The sequence below is a fragment of the Schistocerca nitens genome, chromosome 2 (genome assembly GCF_023898315.1).
Source record: "Schistocerca nitens isolate TAMUIC-IGC-003100 chromosome 2, iqSchNite1.1, whole genome shotgun sequence".
Lineage (NCBI taxonomy): Eukaryota > Metazoa > Arthropoda > Insecta > Orthoptera > Acrididae > Schistocerca > Schistocerca nitens.
This window is the reverse complement of record NC_064615.1, coordinates 640192991-640217851: the sequence shown is the minus strand read 5'-3', so window position 1 is coordinate 640217851 and position 24861 is coordinate 640192991.

Sequence of the window (24861 nt, the reverse complement as noted above, 5' to 3'; positions counted from 1 at the left end):
ACTCATTGCCCTTCAAAAGCATGTGTAACTCGTTTTAGCTTTTTACTGTATATTCTCTTTCTGTATTCTACTCTATTCTCTAGTGTAATTACTATTTGTTTGATTTTATCCTGCAATGTTAGCTCTGTAGTAGGTAATTTTGGTCTGGGTGATTCCCATTCATCATTTTGCTTTGTGTTAAACACAAGTTCATTATGAGTGAAACCTGTGGAGGAGTAGGGGAGATCGTTCACTATTTGCATAAATGGAGTAATCTATTCAACCCATCGTGAATGCTTATTATAAGCGTATTTCCTTATAAATCTATTGAATTCCTTAAACACTCTTTCCACAGGACTTGCTTTTGGCTGGAAAAAATATATGTTTAATGCCCTGGGTGTTCATGAATTGTTAACATTTTCTTGCCACACAATAGGCTGTGTTGTCTGTTAATATGACTTTGGGTTTCCCTTCTCTTTGTAAATATTCCTTTTCAATTCTCCTTATGATGCTACTGGCTGTAGTGGTTTTGATAGCATAAAGTTTGATGTATTTTGTGAAAATATCATAAGGAGCCATCTGTTGCTCTGGATGTGGTCCTGCGATATCTAGGGAAACCATTTGCAGTGGGGCTTTGGTTAGTATGGGATGTAGTTCTGTAAACTTTGACATATTGGATGGTTTTGTTCTTTGGTAAATACCACACTTTCTCAATATTTGTGAAACACGTCGTCGTAAATTAGGAAAATAACAAAGTTTGGAAATCTTGTCTGTACATCTTGTTACTCCGTAGTGTCCCCAAACTTCGTGTGTATGTTTGATAAATTCGTCGATATATTCCTCTGGAAGGCATACACGCCAATGGCTAGAATTTTCGTGCTTTGTGTAACTGATACCATTTACTCACCTTGTGGTATGTATTCTGGTTGAGATTTTGTATTACCTATTTCCACCTACCGTCTCGGTGTTGTATCATTCCCATCTGTTTACATAATTTTTTGTACTCTGATTTTTGTGTACTACTTTGATCAATAATGTTCGGATTTCTGAATCTTGTTCAGACAGTTCACTGAACTCGTCTAGTCCCTTTGGCAGCCTGGATAGTGCATCTGTGATAATATTCTGACTGCCCTTTATGCATATTATTTCAAAATTAAATTCCTGCAGGTACAAACACCATCTCGCTAGTCTTTGGTGTAACAGTTTACATGTTAAGAGAAAAGTTAATGATTGGTGGTCAAAATAGACTTTAGTGTATTTACCCCAAAGAAAATACTCGAGTTTCTTAAACGCCCAAATTACTGCTAAACTTTCCAGTTCTGATACGGAATATGATCTTTCTGCCTCTGATAAAGTTCTGCTGGCAAAGCTAATGACTTTGGGTACTGTTTTTCCTTCTTCCTCTTGCATCTGGAACAAACATGCCCCCAGTCCCTGAGACGAGGTGCCCCTGCTTAAACAGAAGTCCTTGAACATGTCAGGTTAACTCAAAATATTTGCTGATATTAATGCGTTTTTAATTTTGGTAAAGTCCTCCTGGCGTTTCTCATCCAATAACCAAGCCTTATTCTTTCTCAACAGATTAAGTAGGGCATCGCTACTCATAAGCTGCTGTGGTATAAATTTTCGGAAAAAGGAAGTTAGTCCTAGATATGCTTTCAATTGTTTTTTGGCCCTTGGGGGTGGACAATTATGTATGGCATCTAGTTAATTTGGGTCTGGTAATATACCCTGTTCAGAAATGACATATCCTAAAAATTTCACTTGCTCTTTGCCAAAGTTAGATTTCTTTAGATTTGCTGTTACCTTGTACTCTGTAAATCTCTGAAATACTTTTTCCATTATACTGATGTGGGCTGCCCAAGATGATGTGGCTATTAACATATTGTCAACATAAATGGTAAGTTTACTGAGCAATTCTCGTCCTAATATCCTGTACAAAGCTGATATAAATACGCCTGCACTAATGTTTAATCCAGAGGGTAGAACTTGAAATTCATAACTCTTGCCATTGCAGACAAATGCTGTGTATTTTCTGTTCTCCTCATGTAACTTTATTTGCCAGTAAGATTTTAAAAGTCGAGGGTGCTGAAATATTCGGTGTTATGAAATTTTAACAATTGTTCATCTAAATTATCTGGTTTTGTTCTTACTGGTACTAGGATTTTGTTTATGCCTCTAGCATTTAAAAATAGTTGTACTGATCCATCAGATTTACTAACTGGTAGCATTGGGCTGCAATATGGTAAAAATGGTGGCTGTATGATCCCCCATTTACACATTCTATTGATTTCCTGCTTAACTGCTTCACTTTTTGTCCACAGTATAGGGTAAGACATAACACAAAATGTTTCGTGAGGGTAGACATTAAGTTTATGTTCATAATCTTTGATTACTCCTGGATTCTTATTAGAAACATTTGCGTATTTAAAATGTAAGTCAGAAAGCCATGCCTCTCCTATGTGGTAATCAGGCTGATAGAAAATCTTTGGTCCTTCATAAAGAAGTGGTACTTACCATTACCTATGTCTATTTCAGTTTTATAGGTTCTAAATGTGTCCATACCTATCAAGCAGTTGACTATAAGTTTGACTACTATCAAAAAATTACACTGCACAGAAAATTTTTCAATGTGCATTGGTGGTAAGAGCTTGGTGTTTTACTAACTTGGTTTTGCTGCCAGTAGCAGTTTGCGCTTTGCAGTTTTGTACTGGCAGAACAGGAAATTTATTCCGTCTTTTTAATTCAGTGAAAAATGCTTCAGATATTAAATTAGTCGTGGATCCCGTATCAAGTATTAACTGTGTATCTATACCAAAAATTTTCACTCTGATTACTGCTTGCACTTGTTCTTCCAGTGTATTTTTCGCCGATTTTAGTTCATGTTGGCATAGATCGTCCTTTAAGTCTCCTTGCTCATTGAATAGTACGAAACATGTTTGAAAATTTTATTTGCCTCCATCGCTTACGAGGTCTATAGTATGGGGCTCAACTATGACCGATTCGGGTTTTCCTGCGGTGTAGTCTGATCTGCTTCGGTACACAGAACTCCTTCTGTCAGTTGTACTGTATGATTGTTTCTCCAGGGTGTATCATTTCCAGTTCGTGACATGCTTTCTCGTGTGTTCATATGGCTGTTGTGAAATGTTGCCGTATTGCGATTTTGCTGCACAAAGGTTGGCTGCGGTACAGCATGTTGTACGTTATTGCTGTTGCCGTGCGCCAGCCACTGGTACGGCTGACTGTTTTTATTTACATGCGGTGCATAATTTAGAGAGGAGGGCTGTAAATTTGCTTGTGAATGGTAATCATTCCTGTTATACGGAAGGTTTTGCTTAAATCTCTTGTTCCTCAAGAAATGCCTGTTCAAATTGTAAATATATGGAACAATGCTCAGCTACCTCAGTCGCCCACAAAAGTACATCGCCTTGCGTGTACCCAACAACAAACCTGATCTTTTGTGCTTCCGTCCATGTCGAAAAGCATTAATAAATACAACAGAGTTCATTCTCCTACTCGCTCGTAAATGTTGGAAATTGACAGTGTCTTAATAGACCTTCGTCAGCAAATATAGTGGACAAGCTGTTTGCACCTTGTGTTGTGTTTACATACCAGTTATAATTGTTTACATGTCTCGGAGTTATTGATTCCGGTGTCATGCCATGTAAACTTACACTTTGTGGTCTGTCATTACTATTGGCATTATTTGTAGGGTTTGCAATGATCTGTGTGCATACATTACTTTGGTTTGCAGTGGTTGGCACTTTGTTTATGTGTACAACTTGTGTCTCTGTATCAGTTTCACCTAAGTAGTTTCGTATCCTGTTCTCTGTAGCCTGCAAATTGGTGTTCACTTTGTCAATAATGTCATTTTCCTTTTGTTGAATAGACCTTTCAACTATATCATTCATTAATTTACATTCCTTCACTACCTTTTCCGCTGCTGTACTAGTTTTGTCTAAAGTACCTGCTTCAGGTTGTGAAATTACATCAGATAAATTTTCATTAATTTTGTCTCTTTCCTTTTTGGCACAGACTGATTCGATTTCAAGTGATGCCACTTTTAAAGTGAGTTCACCTATTGCTGCCGGTATATTTTCGTAATCCTTGCTCAGTTTGTTTACTACGGTAGGGATGATCTTTACTGTGGAAGTTAATTGTATTTGTGTTGTTTCCAGGTTTGTGTGTGTGTCTTTAATCCCTTTTATTTGCTGCTCTACTGTATCGTTACGTTCGTTAAGAGTGTGTAATTTCTGTTTTATTTCCTTCATGTCATTGTTTATTTCGGAAAGTACATCTTGTTTTAGCTGTTTTTCCATGTCTTCAAATTTTACGTTCATTTCCTTGTGAAAATTCTTTGTCAAAACACTGATCTGCTGTGTGACTGTATCCTGAAAATCATTTAAAACTTGTTTCTGCTCTTGCTTTGTTTTCTTTTTGTCTTGTGTTACTAAGGTAAGGTTTTGCGACAAACTGTCAAATTTTGTATTTATGTCCGTTCGCAAATTGGTGTTCATGTTTTTTATTTCTGCATGCAAACTGGTGTTTGTATTTTGTATGTCTGCACGCAAATTGGTGTAATTGATCATGCAATCCAGTTTTTGAAGTATTGTGGCAAGTGCGTCATTTTGGTTGCTATTTAATGTACCTTGGTTGTTGACAACTGTGCTCTGCAAATCAATATTTGAACTTCCTGTGATGAGTGATGGTAAAGAGTCATCAAAAATCATGTTAACTGCGCTTTCTATGTTCTCCTGTGCAAACAGAATGTTGCTTGCGGAGATACGTGATGTAGCCTTATCTATCGTCCTCAACGTGCCCTGAAAGTTAGAACTCTATGAAAGCTCACTATCACTTGTCATTTCGGTCATGTTCATCTCTGAACTATTTAATACGCCTAATTGTGGAAGACACTTTAAATGTTCTTTTCTGCAATTGTACGCCATCTTGGCTCATTGCGTTTTCGCTAATGTTAACAATAATGGAAACTGATTTTTGTGCCATATTTGATTGTATATTGAAATAAAAATTTTTGGAAAACAGAAAATTGAAGCATATTATGTTGTGATTTCAGGCATACTATTTACGTGCCATCAAGCGTTATTTGTCTACTTTTATGAAGCACGAAATTTTGTAACACAAAAAACTTCAAACTTTTCTCTCGTTACTCATTACGAAAAATTTCTGAAAAAATTCACTAACTGCATTTAGGAAAGGAAATTAAGGAAAGGTATATCTAATAATTACGCAGGAGGCGCTACCAAGCATAGCTAAGCAAGCGGTTGCGTAGTTGGGTTGGGTTGGGTTGTTTTGGGGGAAGAGACCAAACAGCGAGGTCATTGGTCTCATCGGATTAGGGAAGGACGGGGAAGGAAGTCGGCCGTGCCCTTTCAAAGGAACCGTGCCGGCATTTGCCTGGAGCGATTTAGGGAAATCACGGAAAACCTAAATCAGGATGGCCGGACGCGGGATTGAACCGTCGTCTTCCCGAATGCGAGTCCAGTGTGCTAGCCACCTCGATCGGTTTGGTTGCGTAGTGGTCCTACCTTCACTGTGATGAAACTAACAGCATATTTTCCAAAATTTTCCGTATATTCCGATTCCTTTTGATTCCCTTTTGGTTTGGTTTTCTTTTTAAAGATTTTTTGGTTCTGGTTATCTTTCTCCCAGTCATGATGTATTACATGAAAATTTTAAAAAATCATTTTTCGTACAATATCGTAAATAATGTTGCATAATTTACACAACTGCTTTCATAGCCTTTTCAATGTAGTGTCACCAGGTCGCCAGTTGCGCAACTTTTTTTAGTAATAATAAAAATACTTAAATAAGGAAGCTAATTTTTTTGTTTTATTTCACAATTAATGGACAAATTCTGTAACTTTATATCTTCTCCCCTTTGAGTTCATATTAAGTTGAACTTACTTCCAAGTTGTCGAGATCCACACACTTCTGTTAGATGTTTCTTCTTCCGACGACGGAAAACTTCTCCTTCTTCACCGTGTAGGTAATGTAATTTTCGTTTATCGGACTTCTTCCTCATATACAGGCAGCAGGTGTGACATGACATTTTCGTGGTGCACAGAAGAAAATAAAAAGGCTTCATATTTTTACAGTGAGAGAAATTATTATTCAGATACCATGAAAGCTACTATAAGCATGTCATATCTACACATGTCCTCTCTCCACGAGAACTCAAGACATAAATGTGACAAAAAATTGAATGAGGTCCTTATCATTTGTTCTCGCCTTCCGGCGTAGCAAAATACATCTTTTGCGGCCGCTTACAGCGGTTATCCTTGGTTTTTCCTATGTACCAATACAGTAGCAGCCCCGTCTGAGGCGCCAGGCCACAGTTCGCGCGGCTCCCCCTGTCAGAGGTCCAAGTCATCCCTCGGACATGTGTGTGTGTGTGTGTGTTTTGTCCTTAGTGTAACTTAGTTTAAGTTAGATTAAGTAGTGTGTAAACCTATGGACCGACGCCCTCAGCAGTTTCGTGCCATAGGAACTTACCACAAATTTCCAAAAATTATTCGTCATGGTTGAGACAAGAAATAACTCCCACAATTTCTACACATAGAATGACAGCCAGATTTATGGTGGTTAAACACATGCCACGAATATTTAAGTTACACTTCGTCTGAAGTAAACAATGCCTAATTCATGTTGTAGAACACAACAATCTACCATTAACAATGCTGATTGAACGTATTCTTGCAACACGATATATGAGTTTATACGTCCTTTCCTTGGTAACCTGATGCCTGTAGACAAATAGACTCCTTCCTTCATTCCTAGGGGCAATGCTAAGCGTAGTTAGGCAAGCAGTGCATAGTGTATTTGAAGTAGACGTCAATGCTTTATCACTTGCTCCACAAATAAATAACAAGCCCCATGAATAACGTGAAGGAATTATGTATAATGTTTCTTATGTAAATATTTGGGATACCTGAACATGTTGTTGTTGTGGTCTTCAGTCCAGAGACTGGTAGGATGCAGCTCTCCTATTCTATCCTATGCAAGCTGCTTCATCTTCCAGTACCTACTGCAACCTACATCCTTCTGAATTGCTTACTGTATTCATCTCTTGATCTCCCTCTAACATTTTTAGTCTCCACGCTGCCCTCCAATACTAAATTGGTGATCCCTTGATGCCTCAGAACATGTCACACCAATTGACCCCTTCTTCTAGTCAAGTTGTGCCACATATTTCTCTTCTCCCCAATTCTATTCAGTACCTTCTCATTAGTTATGTGATCTACCCATCTAATCTTCAGCATTCTTCTGTAGCACCACATTTTGAAAGCTTCTATTCACTTCTTTTCTAAACTATTTGTCGTCCATGTTTCACTTCCATACATGGCTACACTCCATACACCTTCTTTCAGAAACGACTTCCTGACACTTAAATCTATACTCAATGTTGACAAATTGCACTTCTTCAGAAACGCTATGCTTGCCATTGCCAGTCTACATTTTATATCCTCTCCACTTCGACCATCATCAGTTATTTTGCTCCCCAAATAGCAAAATTCATTTACTACTCTGTCTCATTTCCTAATCTAATTCCCTCAGCATCACTCAATTTAATTCGACTACATTGCAATATCCTCGTTTTGCTTTTGTTGATGTTCATCTTATATCCTCCTTTCAAGACACTGTCCATTTCGTTCAGCTGCTCTTCCAGATATCTTGCTGTCTCTGACAGAATTACAAATTCATCAGTAAACCTCAAAGTTTTAATTTCTGCTCCATGGATTTTAATTCCTACTCCGAATTTTTCTTTTGATTCCTTTACTGCTTGCTCAATATACAGATTGAATAACGTCAGGGATAGGTTACAACCCTGTCTCACTCCCTTCCCAATCACTGCTTCCCTTTCATGCCCCTGGACGCTTATAACTGCCACCTGGCATCTGTACACATTGTAAATAGCTTTTGCTCCCTGTATTTGACGCCTGGAATATTTGGAATTTGAAAGAGAGTATTCCAATCAACATTCTCAAAAGCTGTCTCTAGGTCTGCAAGCTAGAAACGTAGGTTTGCCTTTCCTTAACCTAGCTTCTAAGATAAGTTGTAGGGTCATTATCGCCTCACGTGTTCAAGCATTTCTACAAAATCCAAAATGATCTACCCCAAGGTCGGCTTCTACCAGTTCTTCTATTCGTCTGTAAAGAATTCGTGTTTGTATTTGGTAGCCATGACTTATTAAACTGATAGTTCGGTTATTTTCACATCTGTCAACACCTGCTTTCTTTGAGATTGGAATTATTATATTCTTCTTGAAGTCTGGGGGAATTTCGCCAGTCTCATATATCTTGCTCACCAGATGGTAGAGTTTTGTCAGGCTATCAGTACCGGTAGTTCTAATGGAATGTTGACTACTCCCAGGGTATTGTTTCGACTTAGGTCTTTCAGTGCACTGTCAAACTCTTCACGCAGTATCGTGTCTCCCACTTCATCTTCATCTACGCCCTCTTCTGTTCCCATAATATTGTCCTCAACTACATCGTCATTGTATAGACCCTCTATATACCATTTCTATCTTTGTGCTTTCCCTTCTTTGCTTACAACTGCATTACCATCTGAGTTCTTGATATCCATAAAGGGGCTCTCTTTTCTCCAAAGGTCTCTTTAATTTTTCTGTAGGCAGTATCTATCTTACCCCTAGTGATATATGCCTCTACATCTTTACATTTGTCCTCTAGCCATCCCTGATTAGCCATTTAGCACTTCCTGTTGATCTCATTTTCTAGACGTATGTATTCCTTTTTGCCTGCTTCATTTACTGCATTTTTATATTTTTCCCTTTCATCAATTAAATTCAATACCTGTTCTGTTACCCACGGATTTCTACTAGCCCTCGTCTTTTTACCTACTTGATCCTCTGCTGCCTTCATTATTTCATCTGTCAAATCTACCAATTTTTCTTCTACTGTATTTCTTTCTCCCGCTCTTTTGAATCGTTCTCTAATGCTCTCCCTGAAGCTCTCTACAACCTCTGGTGCTGTCAGTTTATTCAGGTCCCATCTCCTTAAATGCCTACCTTTTTGCAGTTTCTTCAGTTTTATTCCATTGTATTGTGGTCAGAGTCTACACCTGCCCCTGGACATGTCTGGTTCCTAAATCTCTGTCTTACCATTATATAATCTATCTGAAGTTTTCCAGTATCTCCAGGCCTCTTCCATGTATAAAATCTTCTTTCATGATTCTTGAACAAAGTGTTAGCTATGATTAAGTTATTCTCTGTACAAAATACTACCAGGCAGCTTCCTCTTTCATTCCTTACCCTCATTCCATATTCACCTACTACTTTTCCTTCTGTTTCTTTTCCTCCTATCGAATTCCAGTCCCCCACGACTGTTAAATTTTCGTCTCCCTTCACTATCTGAATAATTTCTTTTATCTCATCACACATTTCGTCAATCTCTTTGTCGTCTGCAGAGCTAGTTGGCAGTCTTGTACTACTGTAGTAGGTGTGGGCTTTGTGTCTATCTTGGCTAAAATAATGTGTTCACTATGCTGTTCATAGTAGCTTACCTGTGCTCCAACTTTTTATTCATTATTAAACCTACTCCTGCACTACCCCTATTTGATTTTGTATTTATAACCCTGTATTCAGCTGACCAGATGTCTTGTTCCTCCTGCCACCGAACTTCACTAATTCCCACTATACCTAACTTTAACCTATCCATTTCCCTTTTTAAATTTTCTAACCTACCTGCCCAATTACACTCTGATACGTAGAATGCCAGTTTTCTATCTCCTGATAACGACACACTCCTGAGTAGTCCCCACCCAGAAACCCAAATGGGGAACTACTTTTCCTCTGGAATATTTTACCCAAGAGCACGCCATCATCATTTAACCATACAGTAAAGCTGCATGCCCTCGGAAAAAGTTACAGCTCTAGTTTTGCCTTGATTTCAGCCATTTGCAGTACCACCATAGCAAGGCTGTTTTGGTTAATGTTACAAGGCCAGATCAGTCAATCATCCAGACTGTTCCCCTGCAACTACTGAAAAGGCTACTGTCTCTCTTCAGGGACCCACATTTGTATGACCTCTCAACAGATACCCCTCCATTGTGGTTGCACCTATGGTACAGCTATCTGTATCACTGAGGCACGCAAGCCTCCCCACCAGCGGCAAGGTCCATGGCTCACGAGGGTCGCATGAAGATATGGATGTATATATGTATGTAAGGATGATCAATGGAACTGACTTTACACATGTTTATTCTATAATATGAATGTAAATGAATCTATTAGTTACAAACTAATCTGATATGAGTGTTTGCGAAAATAATTAAAGCTAATGTAGTGTTTTAAATATTCCCACAGTGAAACTCAATAAGAAGTAAGTGTGAATGGAATGTCAACAATAATATGTAATATATGGATGTATTAAAATTGTAACTATGTAAATAACGATTTGTTTAAAGAGTAACAGCATATGAAAACAAACACTTTATGCAAAATAAGTGATTAATAGAGTTGGCTAGCAATTAGGCAAGACACCTGTGTAAAAGTGATTTTTTTTTCAAAAGTAAAATGTGTTGACACTTAGTACATGTGTGCAAACCTACAAAAATTTTTGCTAAACTACACTAAGCTTTGAATAAATGGAGAAGTGCGTTATAAGGAACTACCCTTATCAGCAAGTGATGATCGACAGATCTGCTCTCTGCTGAATAAGCATGTTACTATGGGTAAACAATACTCCCGGACAATAAAGTTGGAGGTCTTCTGTCACAGCATCGAAATTACCACAAGCTTGCACACCATTTCCAAGATGTGAACAAATATTTGTGGAGGGATCCACAGTGCAACACACGACAATTTCACTGTTTCACTCCACATGAAATGAACATGCATGAGTTAATAAGTATTCAGTGAGGACGCAACCGTTTAAGTCCCAGTGGCAGGCCGCCAGCTACTTGTCATGTGCATGGGCGCAATAAGTAAAGAGACTTGACTAAACTAAGCATTGTTGAATACAGACAGTATTTGATACTTGTGCCCCTTTTTTATCATTTGTTTTCCTTTTAATTATTTGTATTTGTATATGTACATATAGTAAGGTAAAGCTAACTTCTCCACTTAACGTGACGTAAGTCTATCTAAAAGACTGAGAAATAAAGGGCTTTGACCTGTCACATCAGTAATAGATAACAACCAATTAATCATATGATACTGCCTAACACTGGACACCTCCGTACAATGTCGGTATACAGTGGGGGGCAGTTGTGTAATAGGGTAGTTGTGTAATACCTAAACAACTAGTTCCCAATATCATACCTTTTTATTTTTTCTCATTATTAATTTTTATAAATATTTTCTTTTCCTCATTAATAATAAGAAATTTGTGTGCTGCCACAGAGAATGGCAGAGATACTCTCGTAAAATTATCCTTGTAACAGAAGAGCAATGTCTGGGGAATATTCAACTTGTTTAACAACTTTTGTTTGTATCTTGCTTGAGAGTACTTATGTTTAAATCTGAAATAAAAAGGACATGTATTTTTTTCTCGTGCATCAACAATGGGTGTAGTAAAAGATATATTCGTTCATAAGCGTGACTTTTGCCTGCAAGCATAAGAAGAGGCTGTAAGTTCTTCCATCCTGCAAGACATTTTAAAATATATATGTGATAATCATCAAGATTTAGTGGCTGGACTGCATGATCCGCAACCACAGAGAATTGGAGGTAAATTAATTATATCAGTGTAACCTATTAGTGACTTCTATTAAATATGTATGTGTAATAATCGAACAACTGACTTTTTGTTACACACCCAATTTGCTGCAAAATCAGATGTCCTATAAATCTCCATGGACAGAGTAAGAAAAATTATCTTATATACATTATTCATTTTTTTGTGACCTCAGTATTTGTACATTGCATTGTATTTTTCTTGTGCTTTGAGGAAGGCTGTTCATGGCATCAGTTTAATTTCAACAAGAATTCATGCTTTAATACCAGAACTACAAGTAGTAATTATCTCTCATTAAGTAAATTTCATGCCAATTCATGCTCTTTGTGTTGACTCTTGGGCTGCCTCCCAGCATAGTTATTCTAAAACTGACCACAGAATAACATATATTGAAATGGTGATGCTTCAACAGTAGCATGACAAGGACCAGAGAAAGGAGGAAGAACTGTATTGATTAAAAAAGAGCATAAAGTTCAAAATTAGGGTCAGAAAATACATATTAAACAACTGATTTCAGAAGCAAAGTATGTTATTCCATATACATGTATTTGTTTTATTTTCACTTAATTACAGTAGAGGACAAAAAATTGACAAAACTGTCTCTTTTATATGTTGTCCAGTGCCATACACCTCCTTTAAGTACTTCTGCTGGTTGTCCCATTGCCAATACCAATGAAGTCTCCAAGGGACAGAAGAAATCACCAGAGGCAAAATATTTCAGTGTCAGTAGTAGCTGCTTCATTTGCGGAACAGTCAGTCCTGGAAGAAAGGGAAAGAATGATATGAGACAATTTGTTTGACAATTCAAGTGAAATTTAAGAACATAATTTGCTAGCCATTCCTCCCACTGTTATGATTATGTAGATTCAGTAACTAAAGATTTCCTTTCAGCTGAATGGCAAGTACCTAGAATCTTATGAAACTCAGATATGAACCACTTTATGATAAATGTGGATGTGGTTTTGTGTATAATACTAATAACTAAGAACACAACAGCTATATTATACAGCTTTCTTAAAAAAACTGACTTTACTGTTAATTTTACTGTGTTAAACCTAGTGTGAGTATGCACAAGTAATTTATTTGTTTATGGGAAATTATTCTAGGTGACGAATAATTTTTTTGGTCTGAAGCATTCACTAAAAGATGGAAAGTTGTTGTCGCAATGGGAGATAAAAGTGACCAATATCTTCCATTATAGATGTGGATGTGTGAACTCTGGACATTAGTATACTATCATACTTTTTTTACATTAAATAGCCATAATAAGCCATCAGTTTCAGAAAAAAGATCCTTCACTGAAGTGCAATACAAGATGTTTCAGTTTAAGTTAGCTTCAGCTAGCTACAATCTGAAATAAAGGAGGACACTGAAAATAACTTGATATTCAAAGACAGTTAAAAACATAGCATTCCAGGAACTCTTTCCACATGCTACAACTTTCGTTTACTAGATTCTTGTTCAGCTTCTATATCATACAAATATAGCTGTTATTTTATAATAAATATGGACGGGATTATGTGGATAATACTAATAATTGAGAAACACAATAGCGATGTTCTGTAGTTCAGGAGGCATCACCACTTTTAAAGTACTAACTTTTATGTTACTCTTAATGTAACAGTGAATAATGGTAGATGGGATAATGTTGTTCATCTGAGGCATTAACGGACCAGTAATACTAATATTTTCACTAAAAGGCAAATGTTGTTCTGACACATCTATGATGTTTACAAGTGTAAAGGCAAAAGTGATGAAATCTCAATGGAATTTTTATATTTTATGAAGTTGCCAAGACCGTTAATAGTACAGTTCATTACTGATAACATGATGTAATATCTTTAAATTCTTTTTTATTCTTTGGCAGCAAAGATGCGATGATACTGGGATAGCTGGTAAGTAAAGTGAATAAAGAAGTCTTAAGCAGGCCAAGTGGTGTGTGTTCTTGGTGATTTAAAATTAGACTAAATATCGTCAAGCAACATCTTTTGGGAAATGCCGCAAAACCCGCATATTTGTAACCGACAAAAAAACAGGATTGCAATTTTTAGTCGACAGTGGGACGGAAGTTTCTGTAATTTCCGCTCATGCAAATATTAATGGTGAGTCACCATATAAATTTTATGTTGCAAATGGTACCAAAATTCCTACATATAGAATCGAACTTCGTACTATTGATCTGGGACTGCGATGCCAATTTCAATAGCCATTTATAGTTGCAAAGATCAATAAAGCTATACTGGGTGCCGATTTTTTGAATAAATTTCAATTATTAGTAGATGTCCATAATAAAAGATTAATAGATGATGTAACCAAGCTCAATGCTGAGGGTAAAGTTATGTCAATCTCATAGGAAAACGTTCTGAGCACCATGAGCCAAAACACAAAATTTACAGATCTACTGGTACAGTATCCAGACATAGCTAAACCTAATTTGCTGCCTAGCGAAATTAAACGTTATGTCAAACACTATGATACCACTGAAGGCCCGCCTGTGATTTCTAGGGCAAGACAATTAGACCCAAAGTGCATGGCGACGGCAAAACAAGAATTTAAATTCATATTAGACAATGGCATCATTAGACCATCTAAGTCTGTATGGGCAAGTCCTCTCCATATTGTACCTAAGAAGGATGGCTCAATACATCCTTGTGGAGATTATAGACGATTAAATGAAAGAACAATTCCAGACCGTTATCCTGTACCTAGAACAGACGATTTCCATTGTATTCTTCAAGGCAAAAACGTATTTTCTAAAATAGGTCACTTTAAGGCCTATTATCAAATACCTATTGCTGAAGAAGATAAGCACAAATCAGCTGTAATCACACCATTTGGACTGTATGAATTCAATGTCATGAGCTTTGGCCTGCGGGATGCACTTTCAACATTCCAGCGATTCATTAATGAAGTTATGTTTGGGCTAGATTTTGTGTTTCCTTACCTCGATGACATTTTAATCGCCTCATCAACTATTGAAGAACACTGAACACACCTGAAACTAGTCCTGGAGCGATTGTCAAATTATGGACTTCAAATCAACATATCAGAATCAACATTTGGAGTAAATGAAATTGAATTCCTGGGGTACTGGATAACATCAGAGGGATCCCGTCCATTACCTGAGAAAGTGGAAGCAATTTTAGAGTATAAGTTACCTGACAAACTGCATGAGCTCCACAGATTTCTTGGCATTGTCAACTACTATCGTCGCTACCTTAAAGATGCGGCACAGACACAAGCTGATTTGCATGACTATCTTAAGGGAGCAAGAAAGAAGGATAATAGACAAATTCAGTGGGCTGAAGAAGCAAAGAAAATGTTTGAGAACTCTAAACAAGATATAGTAAATGCTGCATTATTGGCTTTTCCTAACTCAGAGTTACCCCTAGCATTTACCCCTAGCATTATGTACAGATGAATCAGATATTGCTGTTGGTTCTGTGCTCCAGCAACTGGAAAATGAAAATTGGAGACCTGTTTCATTCTTTTCACACTAACTGAGTAACTCACAGAAGGGTTACAGTAGCTAAGACCGAGAATTATTGGGAATTTACCTTTCTGTAAAAAAGTTTAAGCATTTACTGGAAGGAAGAGACTTCATAATCTTCACTGATCATAAGCCACTCACATTTGCTTTCAAGCAAAACAATGATAAGGCATCTCCTCGACAGATGAGACAGTTGCAGTACATTTCACAATTTTCGACCGATATTCGTCATGTCAGTGGCCATGACAATATTGTTGAAGATGCCCTATCCAGAGTTGATGAAGTAGTAATACTGGACTATGATGAGATTGCCAAAAACCAGCAACAAGATCAAGAACTACAGCAACTCCGAACAGGGAACAACTCCTTAAACTTCAAGTCATATCAACTTCCATCAGAGAAAACATTGTGGTGTGACACATCCACTGCAAATATCAGATCTTATGTACCTCAACCTTTTCGTTATCAAATATTTCTTCATTTTCATGGTTTAGCTCATCCTGGCATAAAGACAACTGTGAAACTGTTGAGTAGCAGAGCCATTTGGTGAAACATCAAAAGTGATGTGCTTCAGTGGACTAAATCCTGTGTCAGTTGTCAGCAAACCAAAAAGATCTACAAGATGGCCGCCGAGTAAGTGACGCCAGAATCTATTTCCAGAAAGTTAAGTGATTTACACAGGAATATAATTTAGTTTAACACCGACAACAAATTAAATACGTGCATTAGTGTATCGTTTAGTCTTGCCGTTAAAGGTTTCACTTTTCTTACGTACTTTTTCAGAAAACACGAAAAGATCGTAACCTCGCGAAGACGCGTTTAGGCTTAAATTTTGTAAACGTGTTTGTTTCTTGTTTCACAGTAATTTGACTAGTTTCTCGGTAACAAATAATTAAACTACTGTAAATAGCGTATAACTTCATTGTTTTAATACAGATATCAGAAAAACAGCGTAACTTTATATCACAAACTTGCTTATATATATTTGTTTATAGGCCTAATTCTCGTAACGTGTTTGGAGAATCAAACTTAAAGTATCTCGTTTAATTGTCCTTTTTCATTCCATCGAGTGAAATATATAATAAATAGCGTATACCTTCATTGTTTTAATACAGATCTCAGAAAAACAGCGGAATTTTAAATCAGAAACGTGCTTATATACATCTGTGAATAGGCTTAATTCTTGTAACGTCTTTTTTGATTTTCGATAATTTAATTGATTTATTCTAGCTAAAGTATTATTTTTGCAATGAGGGGGGAAAGCCTGACTTGCCATAGAATTTTAGTTCTGGGGTTTGGTGTGATGGATGCAGTAGTTTTTTTCATTGAGGGGACTGCAGTGGCGTGGGTGTCGGGAAAGTGAATCAGGCTCATCAGTGATTATGTAGGATTTGCAGCAGAGATAGGAAGATAGAGGAACAAGAGGGGAGAATTGCTGCCCTTCAGGCTGAGCTAGATCAGGGTAGGGAAGATCTGGACAGCTTAAGGAGGGAGAAGGGCAAAGAGAGGTGGGAAGTGGCAACAGGTAGCAGAAGGAGGCCTAGAACTAAGTCTGACAGATTTGTGGTGAATGTCAAAACTAAGTTTGACCTGTTGCTTCAGTTAGAAACTGATGAGCCTCAAGAAGAGGTAGGTGTAGACAGGACACAACAAACTTTCAATAGGAAATTGAAAAAGATTGTAAGAAAGTAATCGAAAAGGAAGAAAGTTTTGTTGTTAGGCAGTTCTCATGCCAGAGGTGTAGGTCGACTTCTGCAGAAGGAATTAGGACCAGAATACCAGGTCACAAATTTTTTCAAACCAAGTCCTAGTCTGGATCAGGTGACAGAGGATTTAGGTTCACTCTGTAATGGATTTACCAGGGAAGACACCGTGGTTATTGTGGGAGGGCCAGGGAACAGTATCGACAGAGATCCTGGGTACAGTATAGAGTGTGACCTGGTAAAGATTGCGTCGGCATCGAGACACACCAATGTTGAATTTGTATCTGTCCTGAGACGCCATGACCGGCCACATTTGAACTCTTCTGTTGGGAGAGTTAATTTGGAGTTGGAACGGCTGCTTGGGTCGGGTGCGGGGGCTCATATTGGTGTGGTTCCTGTTGATTCTCTGAGTAGGTGGGACTATACCAGGCACGGCCTACATCTCAACAGGAAAGGGAAGGATAAACTGGCTGGGGTAATAGGAAATTTAAGGGGGGGAGGCACTGCCATGAATGGTAAAATACCAGTGGTTACAGGTGTTGGAGCAGCACCTTTTTTAGGATAGGTAAGACAGAAAGATGTCAAGTTCTACGAGAGGTCAGGATTGAAACAAATCTTCAGTTTAGGAAAGAAATTAAACAGCACAATTCTAGCACATTGGATCACCAATCACAACTGTCAATTATAAATTTTCACCAATCACCAGAAATTTTATCTCCACCAAGTTGTATCTCAGTCCTAGGTAATTGCATTGATGAATTAAAGTCACCCAACCCAATTGACATAATCTGCCTCTCTGAACACCATGTGACCACTGGTATAGGAACTAGGCCTAAGCACAATGAGAAACTCAGACAGGAGAGTACTGCAAATGTTAGAATAAGGAAAGGTTCTCATAAAAGTATAATTAAAAATAATGTAAGTATATTTCATCAAAATATTTGGAGTTTAAAGAATAAAATAGATGAGCTTCTGGTTTGTTTAGAAGATTTAGAAGCTGAGGATGAAATAGATATACTATGCGTGTCTGAGCATCACATTGATACTGATATGGATAAGGTAAATGTAAATGGATAAAAGCTCTCTGCACATGTAATTAGAGAAAATATGGAGAAAGGAGGAGTTGCCATATAAGTCAAAAGTTGTCATTGTGCAAAAAGTATAGAAACAAAAAAGTTTTGTGTAGAGAAACATATAGAAGCATGTGCCTGTGAGCTTAAATTAAATAAAGGCACATTTATAATTGTAACTGTATATAGGTCCCTAACGGGAAATTTTCATCTATTTCTGAAAATTTGGACTCCTTGTTGTGCTATCTGTCAGACAAGGGGAAGCAAATTATTATTTGTGGGGACTTCAATGTAAATTCTCTGAAAGAGGGTAATAGGAAAAATGACCTTGAAGTATTACTCGGTTGTTTCAATTTGACACCCATTATTTATTTTCCTACTCGGGTGGTAAAGGATAGCAGCTCACTGATAGATAACTTCTTTATAGACCAAGATAAGTTTAACGAGATAAATGCTCAGCCTGTTGAGAATGGTCTTTCTGATCATGGTGCACAGCTAGTTACAATATATGACATAGCTCCATTCAACAGTACTAAACAGTCCTCCAAAGTAGAACGTTCAGTCAACGATTTAACAATTGCAAATGTCAGGGAAAGCCTCCAGCAGTTAGACTGGGAAGAGGTGTACCATGAACCTGATGCCGATTTAAAATATAATTTATTTCATGACACTTTTGTAAATGCATTTGAAAACTGCTTCCCCAAGAAAATCGATAAATATACTCGTAAGAAATCATGTAACAAACCATGGCTTACTAAGGGTATAAAAATATCTTGTAACCGGAAAAGGGAAATGTATCTGACAACAAGAAAGAGTAGTGACCCAGAAACTATCAAAAATTATAAAAACTACTGTGCTATAGTAAGAAAAGTTATTAAAAAATCCAGAAGTGTGTGTATCATGTCTGAAATCAGCAACTTTGATAATAAAATTAAAACAATTTGGAATATTATTAAAAGAGAAACAGGTCAACCAAGAGCACAGGAAGACAGTATTACCATCAAATTGAATGAAAACTTTACGAACAAAAAGTCAGAAGTTGAAAATATTTTAAATAATCATTTTCTGATTGTTGTGGATATAGTAGGATCCAGGTGTTCATTAGAAGATGCTAGGCTGTTAATGGAAGAGGCCATACCTATGCAACTTGATAAATTGAAATCTCACCCACTTCTCCCTCTGAAATTAGGAAAATAATAAACTTGCTTAAAAGCAAAAACTCACATGGAATTGATGGCATTTCCAGCAAAATACTAAAAGCTTGTTCTCAACAGATAAGTAAGATTGTCAGCCACCTGTGTAATAGCTCTCTGGAACAAGGCATTTTCCCTGATAGACTGAAATATGCTATTGTTATACCTTTGCATAAAAAGGGGATGTATCTGATGTCAACAATTACCGCCCAATCTCCCTTCTAACAGCTTTATCCAAAATCTTTGAGAAAGTAATGTATTCAAGAGTAGCTTCACATGTCTGTAAAAATGAAGTACTAACAAAATGTCAGTTTGGTTTCCAGAAAGGTTTTTCAACAGAAAATGCCATGTATGCTTTCACCAATCAAATTTTGAATGATCTGAATAACCGAACACCACCCATTGGGATTTTTTGTGATCTCTCAAAGGCTGTTGATTGTGTAAATCATGAAATTCTGCTAGACAAGCTCAAGTATTGTGGCATGAGTGGGACAGTGCACAAATGGTTTAATTCGTACCTAACTGGAAGAGTGCAGAAAGTTGAAATAAGCAGTTCTCATAATATGCAAAGATCAGCACATTCCTCAAACTGGGGAACTATCAAGAATGGGGTTCCACAATGGTCAGTCTTGGATCCTTTGTTGTTCTTAATATATATTAATGACTTGCCATTCTATATTTATGAAGAGGCAAAGTTAGTTCTCTTTGCTGATCATACAAGTATAATAATCACACCTGACAAACAAGAATTAACCGATGAAATTGACAATAATGTCTTTCAGAAAATTACTAAGTGGTTCCTTGTAAACGGACTCTCACTGAATTTTGATAAGACACAGTACATACAGTTCCGTACAGTAAATGGTATGATGCCATTAATAAATATAGACCTTAATCAGAAGCATATAGCTAAGGTAGAATATTCAAAATTTTTTAGGTGTGTCCATTGATGAGAGATTAAATTGGAAGAAACACATTAATGATCTGCTGAAACGTTTGAGTTCAGCTACCTATGCAATAAGGGTCATTGCAAATTTTGGTGATAAACATCTTAGTAAATTAGCTTACTAGGCCTATTTTCACTCATTTCTTGCATATGGCATCATATTTTGGGGTAATTCATCACTGAGGAATAACGTATTTATTGCACAAAAGCGTGTAATCAGAATAATAGTTGGAGTCCACCCAAGATCATCCTACAGACATTTATTTAAGGATCTAGGGATATTCACAGTAGCTTCTCAGTATATATACTCTCTTACGAAATTTGTTATTAAGAACCAAACCCAATTCAAAAGTAATAGCAGTGTGCATAACTACAATACTAGGAGAAAGGATGATCTTCACTATTCAAGTTTAAATCTAACATTGGCACAGAAAGGGGTGAATTATACTGCCACTGAAGTCTTTGGTCACTTACCAAATAGTATCAAAAGTCTGACAGATAACCAACAAGTATTTAAGAAGAAATTAAAAGAATTTCTGAATGACAACTCCTTCTAGTCCATAGAGGAATTTTTAGATATAAATTAAGAAAAAAAATTTAAAAAAACAAAAAAATAATAAAGTTGTTATATTAACTTAATTATGTTGTTAAATTAACTTAATTATGTCATGTATTGGTTAATTTGACTCATTCCACATCACTACGAAATGTCGTATTCATGATCCATGGAACTAGTATTAACCTAATCTAATCTAATCAAGGTCACTTGACACACAAAATCACCGCTAGAGAAGTTTGAAGAACCTGACAAACGTTTCAGTGTTGTACACACTGACCTCATTGGACTTTTTCCTCCTTCTAATGGCATGACTTATTGTTTAACTTGTATTTACCGTTTCACATCTTGAATGGAAGGCATACCACTTGCAGATATTTCAGCTGAAAAAGTGGCAACAGCCTACTACCAGCACTGGATTGCAAGATTTGGTGTACCATCACAGGTAATCACTGACCAAGGATCACAGTTTAGATCGCAGTTGTTTAATAATTTGGGCATAGTATGTGGAATGAAAATTCAGCACACAACGCCATATCATCCTCAATGCAATAGTAAAATTGAGCGACTACATAGAACTCTGAAGTCTGCAATCAAGGCCAATAACAGTTCCAATTGGACAGAAATTCTGCCTACTGTTCTATTGGGGTTGCGCACTGCAGTGCGAGAAACATCGAACCATTCCATTGCACAGATAGTATATGGAAAAACTATAAGACTTCCTGGTGACTTTTTTGAAGAGCCCACTACAACGATTGACCTTGATTCATTTCCATCTAATTTTCCAAAGCAAATGCTTCATCTGAAACCTAGTAGGCCTACACAAAGCAAATCAAGATCAGTATTTGGTCCAAAAGATCTGCAAACCTGTTCCCATGTCTTCCCGAGATGTGACAGGGTTAGAAAACCATTAGAACCTACATATGATGCTCCCTTTCCTGTCATTTCAAGACATGAAAAATATTTCACTATTAAAAGGAAGTGCAAACACATAAATGTGTCAGTGGACAGACTTAAACAACTCATCTTCTGCAAGAAAAATGGGAATCAGAGAAGCAACTTCCAAATTTTCCAAGGACACTGAGCCACAACATCCCACAGACGAACCATCTCCAAATATCAGAGTATCGAAGTCAGGACTAATTATAAGGCTCCCACTTCGATTCTTAGAGCAGTTGCCTCTGTGGAGAATTAATCAAATATCATACCAGACATTGCAAAAAGTTTTTATAATTATTTTGTATCATATCTTTTGTCATTCCAATATGTTTTTATTGTTTTATGTTAATGTTGTGCTGATTTTTTTAAAAGAAAATTCCTTCATTTTCATGTCTTAATTCGTAACCATATTACTGGTGGGGGAGTAGTGTAAAGGCAACAGTGATGAAATCTAAATGAAATTTTTATATTTTAGGAAGGTGCCAAGACCGGTAATAGTTATAGTTCGCTACTGATAACATGATGTTATACCTTTAAAAATTTTTTTTGTTTATTCTTTGGTAGCAAAGATGTGATGATTCTGGGATAGATGCTTGGTAAAGTGAATAAAGAAGTCGTAAGCAGGCCAAGTAGCGTGTGTTCTTGGTGATTTAAAATTAGACTAAATATCATCAAGCAACATCTTTTGGGAACTGCCACAAATATTACGTTATAGCAGTTATACAAGAAGAGTCATTCCTAAAAGAAAGCAGAGTGGAAAAACACTTTCTGCTATTAAGGTAATGTCTGAATGAAACTGGAACACTATCGTTTTATCAAACCGTTTTGTTACATAAAAAATCAATGTTTTTGTCTAAAACTGAAACAGCTTTTAATATAAATAGTACCCATAACTGGTGTGGTTCTTCGATTTCCTTATATCTATTAAGGCATTGGTAAATAAAACAAAACAGTCCTTTCCATTACCGCAAAACTGTAACAAACGACAGATAAATAAGACTATTTTGGCATAAATCGTTGTTTTAATGTGCCTGGTCTGTATAAATAACATGGCGGAATTCACGAAGTACTCAAATCAAATGCCTACTACTACAAATAAACAGTATTATTTTAGAAAACAGATAAATGATACCACCTGTCCGTCATATGGTCCAATTTCTCATATGCAGCATTGCAAAGACAAAGTACGGCCTCCTTTGCTAAGCAAAATCTGGATATGAATTCGAAATCGGCGTCAGTTCATTTTTTTTCTCCTTCCTCATTCACTTGAACAGTTGGGACAAAATCTCATTGTTGTTGTCTGCAACTCCATCTGTGACTGTTCCTGACATCTTGAAAACTTATTTCCCGGTTAAGCTCTCTAACCAGCCAAAAACCTTTGGTTAAGTTAGTCCGAGTCTATTCTCCAGTTAGGCGTTAGTCCGGGTTCGTGCAACGAGTTTTTCGCGCTATTTCGACAATAGAGCTTAAACAGGGTTTGTACAACAATAAACATAACTGTGGAATACGAACTGAAAAATCTTCTGTGTTGCAGGTCACATGTAACAACGAAAACTAATAACAAAATAAAAAAATTGCAGTCATGATTCTGTGTAACTCTATAGCTTTCGATGGTCACGTGATCTGGCGAGGTCTGGCGGCACTATCTCCAAGATGGGTCATTCTGCTGTAATTTATTCTCAAGATAAGAATTACAGTCACTTTATTACTTGTTTAGGTACATGGCGAAACACCCCATGGATATGGTAAAGTTAAAATTTATTTTAAAAAAAATGAACGAAACAGCGATAATGACAGAAGCATCGGCAAAGGCATTAATTATGAACGCCTGGTAAGGCCCAGACAAATGAACAAAAAACAGCATTCACTTTTCTTTGTACATGATTTTGTTCACTCATTCGTATGTGGAAAGATCGATAAGATGTATTGCTCGAAGTATTACGACCTACGAGTGTTTTGTATTATATGTGATTCTGAATAAGAGAAGATAGTATTAAGTATTTTTATTGAAGTGAAGTGAAACCATGTTGGGAGGAGTTCCTTCATCTCGAGAGGCACCAGTATCCTTGGAGTTGGCTGCCTGCATCTGCAATTGAAATGTAGGAGACGAAGTCCATGGTCCTATTTCGTAAGAGTACAGAAGTACAAGAGCCTTCAGAAAATGACAAATATAATTAAAATATATATAGTGATGGGCACACACACACACACACACACACACACACACACACACACACACTCACACACACAAAGGGAAGCGACACAAGGTAAAGTGAATGAAGAATAGCACAATTTCGTACATGCAGAACATTTACTGTTAATTCAATTGCACTATCCTTTATTTTTTTCTATTTTAATTATACATCATTTTATTATTATTATTATTGTTATTATTATTATACATATGACACAGCTCGTTGGTCAGACATTAAATTCTTGATTAGTTGTCTTGATTGTTTCATCTGAATTTTGTTGTCTTTTTTTAAAACTGATTAAAATCTGGTAAAGTTCTTATCTGTTATTCAACCTTATGAGCTTCTCATTTACAACCAACGCCGTAAATCATTACCGCCTCTCATACTGAAATAAAGCATTATACAGGGTTCAGTCCAGCAATGTTTTTTGGAGGACAATATTTTCGTCTTGGTCTGCTACCATTACTTAAAAACGGACATACATGTTTCTTATATCCATACATACTGTATGAGAACGCGTATCGTACATTTGTTCAAACACAATAGAAGTTTGTGCAGTGGTAGGGTTTAATGTTGTTTCCTCCACTGTTTCACGAAATTATGAATTTATGCAGAGCTGTAGCATGTTGTTGTGCCTAGTTCGTAGTTTCTTGTGTATCCCTTGCACCCTCATCGCGCGAGTCCAATGTCACGTGATTTTTCGAACAAGCTCGATACCGTATCGAACGCTATGGCGTATCAGGAAATATCAAGGCCTTTCGAATTGGAGTTGGCTGCCTGCATCTGCAATTAAAATACTGTGAAATCTACATACAGACATACAGACATTTGGGGGACTGGAACAGTCTTTTTTCTGATGGAACCACCGTATCTTTCTACATACGAATGAGTGAAACAAAATCATGTACAAAGAAAAGTGAATGCTGTTTTTTGTTCATTTGTCTGGTCCTTACCAGGCGTTCATAATTAATGCCTTTGCCGATGCTTCTGTCATTCTCTAACCTCATTGGCGATTAAGAGTACTGACTGTGTAGAGTCGCTGGTCTGTTTACAAGGGATTGTTGGTAATTATTCAA